This window comes from Mya arenaria, chromosome 3 (assembly GCF_026914265.1).
Source record: "Mya arenaria isolate MELC-2E11 chromosome 3, ASM2691426v1".
Lineage (NCBI taxonomy): Eukaryota > Metazoa > Mollusca > Bivalvia > Myida > Myidae > Mya > Mya arenaria.
Genome location: NC_069124.1, coordinates 3,846,012 through 3,860,788, shown reverse-complemented (window position 1 = coordinate 3,860,788; position 14,777 = coordinate 3,846,012). Strand labels below are relative to the sequence as shown.

Below are 14,777 nucleotides of genomic sequence, written 5' to 3'. Positions count from 1 at the left end.
GAATATTTGACAAACATTTCTAACTATTATACCAACAGTTTGATTTGATATTCATAAGCGTAGATTCCATATGGTGCTTGTGGCACACGAAGATTTGATTAACTTTGACCAAAAATCCTGAAAATGTTTAGCTGTTTGTAAAATGAGATCTAAAAGTTTCCTTTCGGCAGCCATTAGGTTTGCGTCAGCATCTGATTGAGTTTGTCTGCGCGAAAATGCCGCACTAGAATGTATTAAAGCTATCATTATATTTCTAAGACTTTCCAATGTGGCAATGTGTTTATAAGAGCATAACTAATTGTGAGTAATGTATTTTACCTAATTTAATATCACAGTAGATGGGTGTCTTTTGTGTATTGTTATGCTGGACCTCACTTTAAAGAGAAGATTCCGAAAAATGTCATGTTCACAGCTTGATTTATCAACAAAATGCGTTTTGCTAACATCAAACATCACAAGATCTTTCTATTCAAAAGCTATATCTTGTTAATTGTCACAACATACAGATGTATTACTTGTCGTGTTTTTTTTTTGGCTATCATAAAAAATTGCATACCTTTTCAGTGCCGAAAAAACCCACAATGTTGCCAAGTGAGCACTAACAGTTCTTTCAAATAATACATGTTTTTATATTTCTTTTTAATAAAAATGGAATTGCATAACAGGCGATCTTGTGCCAATATACTATTCCTGAGTTCTGTATCGTATAAACAGCATTCGATATTCGGCCAAGTAGATTAACATCACCAATAGTCTTTAAATCGGAGAGAATTGAGAATAATGATGCGCGTTCTCATATGTGCCTCTATGGCTACGGTACATTTCAATTGCCTTAATCCAGTTAAATTCCCACATGATTTAAAAACGCGACTTCATGATAACCGTCAATACCGTAATGTTTTAATCAATATGACAAACCCTTATCGGAGAGCAGAATAGCTGGGAACTTGAACAAATTCTCGAGGATCTCAAGGACAGTGATCATGTGATAAGAGGCTCATGTATCGTGAAAAGGAACACTAATGGGAGCAGAGACGCGGAAAGGGTCACACACAGATTCAGATACATATTTTTTGTATCGCGGCGCGGCTCTTAAAGACAGCATGTGTATCATGACATGAACAATGGTGGCAGCAAGGACGCGAATATGGATATCCACAGATATTTTTCCCCCTAATCAGACGCAGGGTGGAAATTTCGGTGGACATGACAGGCTGGGGGATCAAAGGCTGCTTTCTTATAAGTCTTTTCAGGACAGGAACCGTGGCATCAATCCGGCTCTGAACGAGGGGAAAGACAATGGTGAAAAAGAGACGTGGACAGTATGGCGGTCGCTTCCAAGGTTGCCATTCATTGACAAGCGGGGTTTGGAACGTTCTAGGCTGGAACATTCATCTTTTGACATTTTAGGATTATCTGAAACACATTTCTGTTATAACGATGATTTAAACATAGACTGGTTTGATTTAAACTGTAAAAGATACATAAGAATGAAGAAAACGGGCTGAGGAGTTAAGTTTTATTTATTTAAATGTAGGGATGACAACTAATGGCAAAATTGATATTCGAATATTCAGTAATTCTTTCGATCGAATATTTGATTATGAAAATGAATCTTATAGAAGCTGAAGTAATTAATATAGTTATTATTCTATATAGTAAATCATTGTCATAGCCGGTGCCCGGGGCGGACCCTGATTCTTCCCGAAATTAACTTCCGAAAAAGCATTTAATATATAAAATAAAATATCAGAAAAAAATCACAACATAAAACAATACAGTACATTTTGAACGAACAAAATACAAAATCGAAAATGTTCACTTCCGCTGCATTCATATGTGTAACCAATACGATAAAACGATTTTTAGTTAATTTTTATGCACTTATTATATTAAATAGTGGTCATGACGGTACATTGTCATTAATATTTTTTCAGACTATACCTTTATTCCATGAATGTGCTTAATACCGCCAGAAAATTTGAAAATTAAAGTCAACTCATTTATGGTTACTTGTTCAACTTGACATTATGTCCATCAATATCGAAGAAGTTCCTGCTGATGTATTGTCGTCTCGAGAGGTTTTACATAAGTTGTATACTCTCACAGATGATAGGAAAGGAAATGCTGCAAACGGTAATACTATTGGCAATGAATATCAAGACTGGTATAATATGGTAAAACAATAATAGCTAGCACTTATTAAGAAAGTATCAGATAAAGATTTAGTAAGGCTTGGTGGAGTATTGACCTCACAAAACTTTGGGAAAATCTTTGTATAGCAGAATAAAATGGTTACATTGTAATAGTCAAAATATAAGGAACACCTAAAAAGCTGAGTATGTTATATTACGTACGCAGTTTTCAGACGTTCAGAAAGCCAAACGTTTTTACTGGTGTATTGTACAAAGCAAAATTCTCGATGAAACGAGATTAATCTAAATATCCATTGGAATTCAATTGGTAAAATTAGCATAAGTCCTACGAATCAAAACAAAATTCTTGGATGTATTTATAATTTAATATGGAAAATGGAACAACCTTTACATTCATTGAAGACGTTTTAGATAATACTAGTTGCATTTAATAGATGGATATGATGTTGATATAAATGAAGATAATAATATCCAAACCAATGTTAATGATAAAAACAGTCTTAATGAAAATATACCTCTGCTGTTGCGGTAAAAAAGGTGACATGGCAAGCTATTTTGGCAAAGCGCAAGGGTATAGTCGTATACCTGTAGAAGTTTAAAGTAATAATGCAGCTGTTTTCCGTTTACATTCTTGTCCAATTTATGTTTTAATAATGGTATTGTGCCATATTTATGAAATAATTATTAACCCTATCCCTAAAACCTCAACATTAGATCTGAACGATCCCCTTCATACAGAGGATGTATTACCCTTGCGTCACCTGTTTATAAGGTTTACTGCAGAGTGTTGCTGAATTATTGCAAATAAAGATATTTTAGTAGATAAACAAAATGGTTTCAGGAAAAAACGTAGTACTATTGACCAAGTGACGTCACTTACTAGTACTATTGATGTGTAAACTTTCTACATTTACTGCTTTTATGGACTTGAATAAAGCGTACGACTGTATTAATCATCCAAAACTGTGGCATCGATTACAGGATGTTGTTTTAACAGGCAACTACCTTTTTTACATTCAAGCTTTATACAAATCGGTGTCGTGTTGTGTACGCGTTAATTCACGTAACCGTAAACGTTAACTCCGGTTTAAGACAAGGGTGTATTTTGTCTCCGATCTTGTTCAACATATAAATTAATGATCTCGTTCTGTATTTAAAATCTTTAACTGTTCGTAAACAGATACATATTGATAATGTGTGTATGTTAATGTATGCATATAATTGCGCTCTGGCAAGTAATGGATAACATCTTCAGAGATGATTGGGCAATTGTAAGAAATTTGTTCTTGTAACTATATTTTTCATATTTCAAGTTTTCGTACGAAAGAAAATACAATGTATCATATGAACAATTATATCTTTTTTTACATGCATGTTCTGTGACATTTTCTTTTCTTCTTCCCTTTTTTCAGTCATTCTTGGTTTATATGTACATTCATAGTATTTCAATTATTACTGGTACATAAATTTACTGCTTTCTTATATCATGCTTGTAAGATTTGTATTATGTAATGATTTACTATGATATATAAAATGCATACATATTGATGAATAAATCCAAATTATTAGAAACAAATACATCTTCAGGGTCTCTTTGATCGGTGTACAAGGAAAAATACAAATGCAAACAAGAGTGACATAATACACTTTAGTCCTGCTTCCGTATCAAGAACACACATTGTATTTAAATGTGGTAATGAAGTTTTAAAATATGTTGACAATTATAAATATCTACGTTAATTGGTAAATTGACATTAAGTTTTCAATGTCACGGCAACAAATGGTACCTCAGGATGCGAGTCGTTCTTTTAAATTAGGCCTGTTCATGTCTAAAGTTCAACTTACTGGTTTATACTCATTTATTTTAAGCTCGATTGTGACGAAAGCTGATGGCTTATATAATCACTCTCGAGTCCGTTTCCTGGGCAGAAACCAGTACTGTGTCCATTTTGAGAGGCCATGAAAAAGTTCCCTTACTAGGGATTGAACCCACGACCGCATGGGTGAGAGGCGGACACCTATACCCATTCAGCTTACTGGCATTGTGCCTCACACTGTGTACACTAAATTGTATGCGTTCGTAGTTTGGCAAGTTATAAGCTTACTCGTGCATCACTATTGTCAAAAAAGAGCAATGAGATTTTACCTCGTTGTTGGAAAATATATATACATATAGCAGTATATGATGAAATGGGCTGTTCGTCTGTCTTCATACGTCAATGGAAAGTTATTGCCGGTTTCTTGGATCGTCTTTCCACTACAAACTTGTCTCGTTTAAACAAACATTGCACTCTGGCTGTCAACAAATTACAAACATGGTTCCATTATGTTGGTAGTCATTTGCTCAATTTTAATCAGCAGCAATTAACTGAACTTGTGTGACCTTTAACAAAAACATGTTTGCTAAAATATTTAAAATGGACTATGTTTGAAAGATACAAAAATGACTGGTTAGCTAAAATGAATTATGTAAATGACACTACTAGAAGAGGTAGTAACAAACTACAAAATATTGTACAGTTGTCATGCCTAAACACCCATTTATCAGCTTTATTCAAACCAAGATGATGAGTAGAGCCTCGGTTTGAGACTTCGGATATCCATAGAAAAACGTTTTTGCCCTTTCTGTAAACAAAGAAATGTAATTGAAGATGAAAGGCACGAACAATGTCTTGTTCTTAGTATAATGATATTAGTGATGACCTCCATCAAAAATGTTATGCTTCTTATCCATTTCAATTGTAATGGATATGGTAATTTAACAAGAATTACAGGCGAAACCTGTGTTTTACTCCTGCAAAGGAGACACTTAATTTTTGTGTATATAGAGTGTAACACTTTGATGTATATCTTTCAGTTAAATTGCTGATGTTTTTTACGTTAGTGACATCAATATTTTATAAAATGATTATATATGTTTGCTGATCTGTTAATTACCAAACGGATTGGTGTTTATACTGGACCTCTAACACTTTTTGTTTACGCGAGACATTAAAATTTCGTTACGGTTTAAAAGACATAAGTTTTATCTCTAATTTCAAATACATTCATAATATGAGTGTTTTACGATTAGCGAACATACATAACTTTTATTTGTTAATATATTTGATTGGTAAATATAGTATTTGTAATAGTTTCTTATAATTCTCAAAAATTGGTCATGTGCTAATGCAAACCTGGGTAAATATATGCATGTATGTATGTATGTATGTACGTATGTACGTATGTACGTATGTATGTATTGTATGTGTGCGCGTGCGCGCGTGCGCGCGTGCGTGCGCGCGTGCGCGCGTGCGTGCGTGCGTATGTATTGTATGTATTGTATGTACATGGATGAGACTTTTATAAACTATTAAAACTAAAATCTGATTGGCTCTGTCCGTTCTGCTAGAAAGTATCTATTCATTTGCCTGTAATAAATATAAAACAGAACTTTAGGTTAAATAACCATTATTTAGGTTAAATAAACCAAGTATTCTTGCAATTTCAAACTTAAAACACTAAACACATGGCAGAACGTTAAGAATTTTACATTTTTACTTTTTTAATATTTGTTTCAATGTATATGATGTATGAACCATTTTTTCATCCGTTGATAAACCCCACCCATCCACGAGGCTATTTCATTTTTTATTGGATGCCTTCAATTGAACAATATCTATGAACGTCATCACAGCCCATGATGTTTTTCAACACAATTTCAATTGCGAATGAAATCAGTGGTGTTTGTTTTAAAGAACACCTACACCTGCACGTGTGTACAACCTTTCAAAAAGTAGATCGGCTATGGCGTATCCAAAATTTAAGTCTCAACTTGTTCAGCGTTTGCGATACGCCACTGTGCATGTATTAGTTGTGGAATTATGTAGGCGGTCCCTGCATCATAGCCTTTCTAGTTCGTCAACATACAAACCAAGTTGCTTTTGTAAGTTGATTCCTTCATTTCAGATATTGCACGAAACACATCTTTATAACAGCGCTCCCGTTCGCGTTCCTTCTACTTTCGTTTAATCCTCCTTTGTAATTTGTCTCTTAAGATTATCACCTTTGAGCTTTTTGGTGATGCAAAGTAAATCAAAAAGCATTATAACACACGAGAATCTTTCAATTTCAAGTGTGCATGCTGGCACTTCCGGTTCGCATGCAAAAGGTACTCAGCGATTTGGATATTTTTCATGTTTTCCTGTTTTGTTTGGGTGTCACTTTTATTTAAAGGGTCATGGTGATCTTTACATTATCGAACCTCAATGCAGCCATACCTGTTGCTACATCGGCAGGATTTAATGGCGGTGGAACGTATGCCAATATTACGTTTTTACTTGTTTTAATAACCTCTGCGACGCTTTTTTGTTGTTTGGAGGAAGAAATCAACTACAGTGCATACTGAAAATCAGTCCATTTAAAAGTTCGCACAATTTAAGTCTCATTTGTTGAATGACAAATTGAACATATCTGAAGCTAATCATCACTGACAAGATTTGTATTTTTATGGGAGATAACCTTGTTGTAGCGAAACACATGCTTGCCTCCGATTGGTCCTTCGTTAATTCACGTAGAGTGTGCGTTTTGAGAGAGGTCACAGGAACGTGCAATTGTGTATTAATTAGAACTTGCACTAAAAAGGTATACAGCGTGGTGAGGCGTAATTGTTAACACTCCTGATACTATCATATTCCACTTATCTTTGGGGATTTCTTTATCCCAACCAACATGTTTGACCAGATGTTTTGTATGAACATTTTGCCTCAAAGAAATACTGTTGCAAAAACACCCAGAGGATCGAACACAGAAGCGACAGTTTTAACACCAGCCGTTTTGTCATTGGCATTGACGACGGACCTCGTTTAACATGTTTAAATGCAAATGTTGCATTAAGTATATTACATGTGTGTCCAAGAATATTAAACAGGTTCCGAATCATTTTGATTATTTTCTTATTTTCTTTTAAAAGTTTAAACCGAATTTCGGTTGTTTTGGACCCATTCCATGAGGTTCACTGACGCTTCGTTGCAAATCGATTTTGCATCTGCGTTCAGTTTGCAACCGTCAGAAACAGAATCATATCCAGAAATAAAACTATCGACATCGATATTATTCTTTATTTGTTTTGCAACACTGTTATAGCAGAACCAAGATGGAAGTTGATTGTGACACCAAGCAGTAAAGGGCTGAAAGTGACTCCAAATGGTACTCTTGTTAACCTATATTAGTTATATCACCACTTCTGACGAATATATTTGTACTATCCTTGACCCACATAAACCGTGTTACGTCACGTATGTCACTTTAAAGTCCAATTTGTTGGAAAGCTTTCTCTAGGTCTGCCAAAATCGCGAATGGACGCATTCTAAGTCTAATCAACATGCCACACATGTGTTACAATTATTAAGAGTAGTGGTCCTCTAAAAAGACACTCGTTCAAACGTTTTTTTTCGGGTTCGTTTTTGCATAAGCGTCATACACAACTTTTGGTGGTGTAATAACCGCATGGTGAGGGATATAAGGTACCGTTCCATCTGATATCTTACTTTCTCAACAATATCACAATACAACAAGACATGTTGTTAATTCACCATTTTCAGGTACTTCTTGGCAATCCTCTTTCTACATGTATGTCCATTGAACTAATTAACCCCCATTCTCGAAGATCAATGTTTCTTTGAACCTTGCGCACTAATTTATCATTTATTGTGACGTAATTATATTTAACGCCGTTGGCTCAACATTCGAGAAATCCTCTAGGTTTGGCTTGTTTTAAGAATCATTGGGTCTATCTCTGTATAGATGAATCACTGGGTCTATCTCTGTATTGATGAATCATTGGGTCCATCTCTGTATTGATGAATCATTGGGTCTATCTCTGTATTGATGAATCATTGGGTCTATCTCTGTATTGATGAATCATTGGGTCTATCTCTGTGTTGATGAATCATTGGGTCTATCTCTGTGTTGATGAATCATTGGGTCTATCTCTGTATTGATGAATCATTGGGTCTATCTCTGTATTGATGAATCATTGGGTCTATCTCTGTGTTGATGAATCATTGGGTCTATCTCTGTGTTGATGAATCATTGGGTCTATCTCTGTGTTGATGAATCATTGGGTCTATCTCTGTATTGATGAATCATTGGGTCTATCTCTGTATTGATGAATCATTGGGTCTATCTCTGTATTGATGAATCATTGGGTCTATATCTGTATTGATGAATCATTGGGTCTATATCTGTATTGATGAATCATTGGGTCTATATCTGTATTGATGAATCATTGGGACTATCTCTGTATTGATGAATCATTGGGTCTATCTCTGTATTGATGAATCATTGGGTCTATCTCTGTATTGATGTTTTTATGAGTGCTAAATTTCCTTGCATCTTGACCAGCATATTGACGTCAGAGTCACTCTCATCATATTCACACATTTAAATTTGTATTCATCCTTGCTTGGAGGAAGAGAGAAACAGATAGGTTGTAATACAGTGTTTTGGCCAAGAACTAAATCTAAGTAGAAATAATTAGAATTCAAATCTACGATATTGTGTTGCTTGTTGGAAATGTGTCAGCACGATTGACACCATTCACAATTTGCTATTCACTTTTTTCTTATTTATTTTTACATAGAGTATATATCAGCACACAGTTTTGAATTATCAACCTTTACAACAATTATATGCAATGTGTTAGGATAAACATGTATACGCATAAAAAACAATAATGCTTATGCACATACACATATTCATACATTCTCGCACCCAAGCGCACGCAATAAAACACACACAAAAAGGAGCGCTTTTGTATACTTACACGCACTTCTATACATGCATAAACATACGTTCGTATGATTTATACGATAGATGTTCCTTATCCTAGGTAATGTATTCATAAAGAGGAATTTAAATATATTGATATATATATATATTATTTCAGTCATTCGATTGCTTTTTGGTATTTACCAATTTCCAACTAGTTACGGGAGAAAATCATCGCTTATCACAGGCAATACATTTGCAGTATATTCTAGAGAGCCTCTATCCTTCAATTTTAGATTAGACTAGGCCATTTTTGTTTTGATTTTTTGAACCTGTGTAGACCCAAATGTCATGAAATTAAGGGTGTCGCCGCCACTCATCCTTAATCCGAGTTGATTGCATAAGGTAACTGTCACATACGTACATTGTGAACCCGAATCTAGCAGTAACCACACTTCAGCGTTATAACGCAGCATTTTTATACATTTCTTGAGGTGTAATCGCTTGCTTTGATTGGTTTGGTTTTGCAACGAGCGCGAGTACTGACGTATGAGCTACATGTTTGATAGCTTTTGGTGAAAGAAATACATTGCGCTGCACGATGCATCTTGAACATTGACAGAATGTTTGCCGGAATGTTCCTTAAGAATGCCTACAGCTACGCATTTTTCCCCATTAATTTCGGATTTGTCTTTTTATGAAATGAACGCAACTCTTTCATTTTCTTTATTTTTGTACCATTTCGGTGACAGCAACATATTCAATAGGCACCTACTTCAGGGGAAGATCCTCTGTCTTAATTTCCGATGACGTCAACCTCTCTCTATGACGTAAACGTTTGACAAAACAGTCAACTGCTGTCTCACAAATGTCCGTACCTTCGTCAAGAACTGTTGTCAAGAAATAATTAGCACCGTCAGTCAACAATGAGCATAACTTCTCACTTTGAGTTTGAATGTTTTCTTTATATGTTTTATACTTTTCTAAACACAGATCAAAACAAGAAATTTATTGTTCAAAATCACTTACAGTGTGGTATCTCTGAATAAATAATATCCGACGAAAGAGATATTTCCTTTTCTTAGCTCGTGTTCTCATACGTTCGACGAGGAATGCTCGCCATGTTGGCTTACACAGGATGTCGAATTAAGTGTACACTTTTTAACTTGGACTATATGATTCACAGTCCATTATTCAGAAAGTTATCAAATCAATTCACTTCAATTCACTAAGATCCGGAGACAATAAAAACGGAGATACGATTCACAAAATAGCATTGTTAGATACCAAATGGTTGTAAGCGGAAGACGTAATTTACAAAACACATGTTCTTAAAATGAAACATACAGATTGTAACAAATATAGAAATACACTATGTGCACATTGTTTTATAAGAATTTTGCGGCATTCGCGACAGTATTCGTCTCTCATTACTAGTTTCCATTGGTTGCACATTCATGTCACCGCAAATCTGAATCAACCTTGCACATAAAAACATGTTTTAGATCATGCATGGACGCACATTTCGCAGCCATCATAGTTATGAACAGCAGATGGTAAATATACACTTACAAAAATGACTGCAAATTTGTGTTCGATGTTTTTTTCCGTTTAATGGGGTTGTACGCTATTTTGTACATTGTATTAACCGAAAGTGACAAGAATGCTAAAACAAAACATTTACAATAATATAGAGTATCGATATATACAGCACCACAATCAGATTTTTATATCTCTTTTAATAATTATACGCAGCCTCAACACAAACAATGTCGATGTATACATTAATAAAAAGAGTCGTAGCCATATACAAAACCTTAATCATGAACATAATTTGTTCACTTAAGCTTTTAAGCATGAAAATAACTTTTGTTGCCGTCTTGACAAATTCTGATGTGACCATTTGTGTGTCAGTGGTCCAGCGTCCCTTGCAGGGGCGTAACTAGGCGTACTCCTGTACGCCCGTGCGTACAATTCGATTCCGATTTTAAAAAAATGAGAAAGGCTTAAACTTCGAAAACAGGCATAAAAACCAGAGGCTTAGGGGGTATAGGCACATAAATACTGACTCTGTGGTTTGTCAGAACTGTTTTCGAATTTATGACTTCGAAGTCAGTTTTCGGAAGAGTGATTACAAAACGTGTCCGCTTTTATTAAATTTTAACTATTTCTTCAATGATGTCACGCTTGTGACGTCATCTATATAAGTACACCGAGGTTATTCCGAGTAATCAGCCATTTCAAAATGGCATCCTCGTGTGTTTATCCGCCGTATCCGGATGTTTTTGCTTTTAGTATTCAGCCTTTGACTGATGCTCAGAAGTTTGAGCTATTGTCCACTTCATGGGACGAGGCACATTGTTGCTTTCCCATCAAGGTATATCTGTTAAATAATTGCTCGACACTGTACCTCGATTTACAACTATTTCATATTTGTTTACGTCGGATATGTATACTAAGCAACTAAAGTTAGGCACCGATATATCATTCATTTATAGCCTTCTGTACCGAGTATTATATGTTTTGTTATGAAGATTTGTTCCCATGCTAGGGGATTGAACACAAGCATTAGTTTAAAAAAAACATGCAGTACAGTACCATGGTATGGTATACGATTTTGTAAATAGCAGGCAACATTGTACCAGTGTGATTATTAACCGCAGAGTAGCAAATACTTTTGAAACGTCGTCATAACATGGTAAAGCAAAAGCTTTCAATACTGTCAAAATTATACGATAAACCATTATTTTCAGTTTATTTTTATAATTTTCAAAACAAATAATGTAAGTGCAAATACATTATAATTTTATCTTATTTACAGATTCAGCGGAGGAAAACTTCGGAAGGCCCAAGGTGTCTGGTTCAGGACCCATTCATGGCTGAGGTATTCTATCAGCAAAGATGGCGTTTATTGCGCGCCGTGCTTCCTTTTCGGTGACCAGGTGGCCAGTAGTAAAGCTTTGACTAGGGAACCTTTTACAGACTGGTGTAATTTTTCAAAGATTGTAGAAAGACATAGCAAATCCCAATGTCATATTGATCAATTAATTGCTGCGGAGAACTACTTGGCCGTGTTGAAAGGGCAGAAAAAAGACATTGAGTGCACAATATCATCTCAATTTAACGCCATGGTTGAAAAGAATCGTCAGATTTTAGTGTCTATTGTTGAAACAATTATTCTTTGTGGTCAGCAAAACATTGCGCTAAGGGGTCATGATAAGTCATCAAGCAATTTCCAAGCGCTGTTGCATTTCCAGGCAAAACATAATAAGCTTCTCAATGATCATTTGGTAAATGGTGACCCTAGAACCCGGTATACATCGCCCAAGATTCAGAATGATCTGATAGGTACTTGTGGCCAACTTATAAGTGGCGATATCGTTTCGAGGTGTAACGACGCTGGCGTATTTGGTTTCATGGCAGATGAGGCAACGGACGCTGCCACTATGGAGCAGATGGCCCTATGTGTGCGCTTTGTAGATTCAGAGAGTGACGAGATACACGAGGAGTTCCTCGGGTTCTCCCAATGCGAGTCTACCACTGGAGAGGCATTAGCTAATGCATTCATTGAAAACCTCACTAAATTAGGTATGCAAAACTATTGAAAGTATTTCATGGTTCTGTAACACATAAATTATGTAGTCACATAAATGATCTTTAGATAATCGTCGGATTGAGATTAATTATACAAGTGAAAATTCCATACAGAATAAAAATACACCCTTTAGAAAACCTTTTCCTTTTTGTGTTGTATGCAATTTTCATGTGTTGTACACTTTTTATCTTATGTAATGTCGTGTTAGGGTCTTTGCTAAAAGATTAAAATAGCAGAAAAACGAATAAAACTTACCTACTATTTAAAAAACGTTCTACAATGCTTATCATAACTCGTTTTAAGGTGTCAAAACGGATCAAATGCGTGGCCAGGGGTACGACGGTGCCAGCAATATGTCAGGCATACATCGTGTAGTGCAGGCGAGAATTCGATCCCTCATACCAGAGGCGATATACATCCATTGCAAAGCGCATTGTTTGAACCTCGCCATCATCCAGGTTTATGCCAGAAACCTTATGAGTACGGTGCAACAGGTGGCATTCGCCTTTAATTATTCCGCAAAACGCTTACTTCAATTCCAAGAAACGCTTGCAGGAGATGATGTCAGCAGGGAAGGCATGCCGATCACTTTGTGAGACTCGCTGGTCAGCACGTGCGGACGCTTTGCACACATTCCTTGTATCATACAGGTATAAAACAATCTTGATTATACAGTCGAAAATGAAATCATTGCGTAAATATTGTTTTATTGTTATCCAAACACCATACTGGCATGGACATACTTTTTTTGTATCCTGTAGGACCGTGGTAACGACACTCGACCGACTTGCCGATGAAGGGGATACGAAGGCTGCGGTACATAAATTGTCAGTTACAAATTTCGAATTTATTGTGACCCTGGTGGCGATTGAACATCTTTTGTCAGCCCTAGTTCCACTGTCTAACATGCTACAGGCGAAGGACTGTGACTTGCTTCATGCAGCTAACGACACACGGGTCGTTATGGTTCTTCTTCAGGTAAATTTTATTTTCCATTTTAAATGATAAATGTTAAATATTCAGCACACACGTGTAAGCATGTACATAATAATTCGTTATAATATCCGCAGCGCCTTACGACTCCAAATTCTTTCAGGCGGAGAGAAAAGTCTGGAACAGCATGTTTCAGAAAGCGGTGGACATTGCTGGTGACGTTGAAGTCATACCCGCCGCTCCCAGACGTTATGGTCGTCAACAAAATCGACCGAACGCCCCAGGCAATACGTCCGAATTTTGGAAGAGAAACATGTATTTGCCTTTCGTCGACCACTTGCTGGTAGAATTAGAAACACGCTTGATGCAGGGCCGTGGTCGGTTCTGTGCCCAAAAGCTTCTTCCATTGAAGGTATCTTTTAACATACATATACATCCTTGGATTTGTTTGCTAAATCAGGTATATGATTTATTGTAAACTGATTTATTCAATGAATAAAAAACCTATGTCGCAACATTTGCGTTCTTTTGTAGATTCAGATTGACGGTCTTCCCCGGGAGAGTATCAATGACGTGTACCAAGCCTTCCAAGCATGCCTAGATGTGGATGAAACCATTTTTGTCAGCGAGTGTGAGCGGTGGCATATGTGGTGGACGGACGCGACGTTGGCGGTTAACCGACCAGCTGCCTCGACGTCTCTAGCGGAATCAATAACGCTTACAAGCAAAGCCCTTTACCCAAGCATACGACACTGTCTCACCCTTTTAATGGTCATGCCGGTGTCTACGGCAACAGCCGAACGGTCGTTTTCGGTAATGAGAAGGGTCAAGACATACCTAAGAAGTACGATGGGTACTGAGCGCCTGTCAGGTCTTGGTCTCATGAATGTATACAGAGACAGAGACAGAGAAATCAGTGCCGAACGCGTTGTCGACAAGTTTGCTAACCAGCAAAACAGACGCCTTGCCTTTGTGTTCAAGGTTTAAATCTTTATGTCGCTTGAGAAAGACACAATAGGGAAATTTTATGAGATCAATTATGTTTAATAATATGTACTGCGTATCAGAGAAACAGTATACATGTATTAACATTTAATCAATCTGTTTTGATTTTTTTCTACCCAAATATGTCGTTAATATAGCCCCTGGATAGTCACAAAATGCCAGTAAATCGCTTCCTTCTCCAAAAAAAATTCCGGGGGGGGGGGGGCATGTCCCCGGACCCCCCTATTATGGGAGTACACTTCAAAATGACTCAGTTACGCCCCTGCCTTGATCGATCATTCTATCTTTGAAATTGCGTATTTTAAGATCTTCTTGAATACGAAATTCTAATTTCTATG

The 14,777-nt window shown here is 36.4% G+C and overlaps 1 pseudogene; it reads left to right on the top strand.

Annotated features, from left to right (window-relative positions):
- Nucleotides 1-12,361: 12,361 nt before the first annotated feature.
- On the top strand, nucleotides 12,362-14,421 carry LOC128228157 (52 kDa repressor of the inhibitor of the protein kinase-like; annotated as a pseudogene).
- Nucleotides 14,422-14,777: the final 356 nt, after the last annotated feature.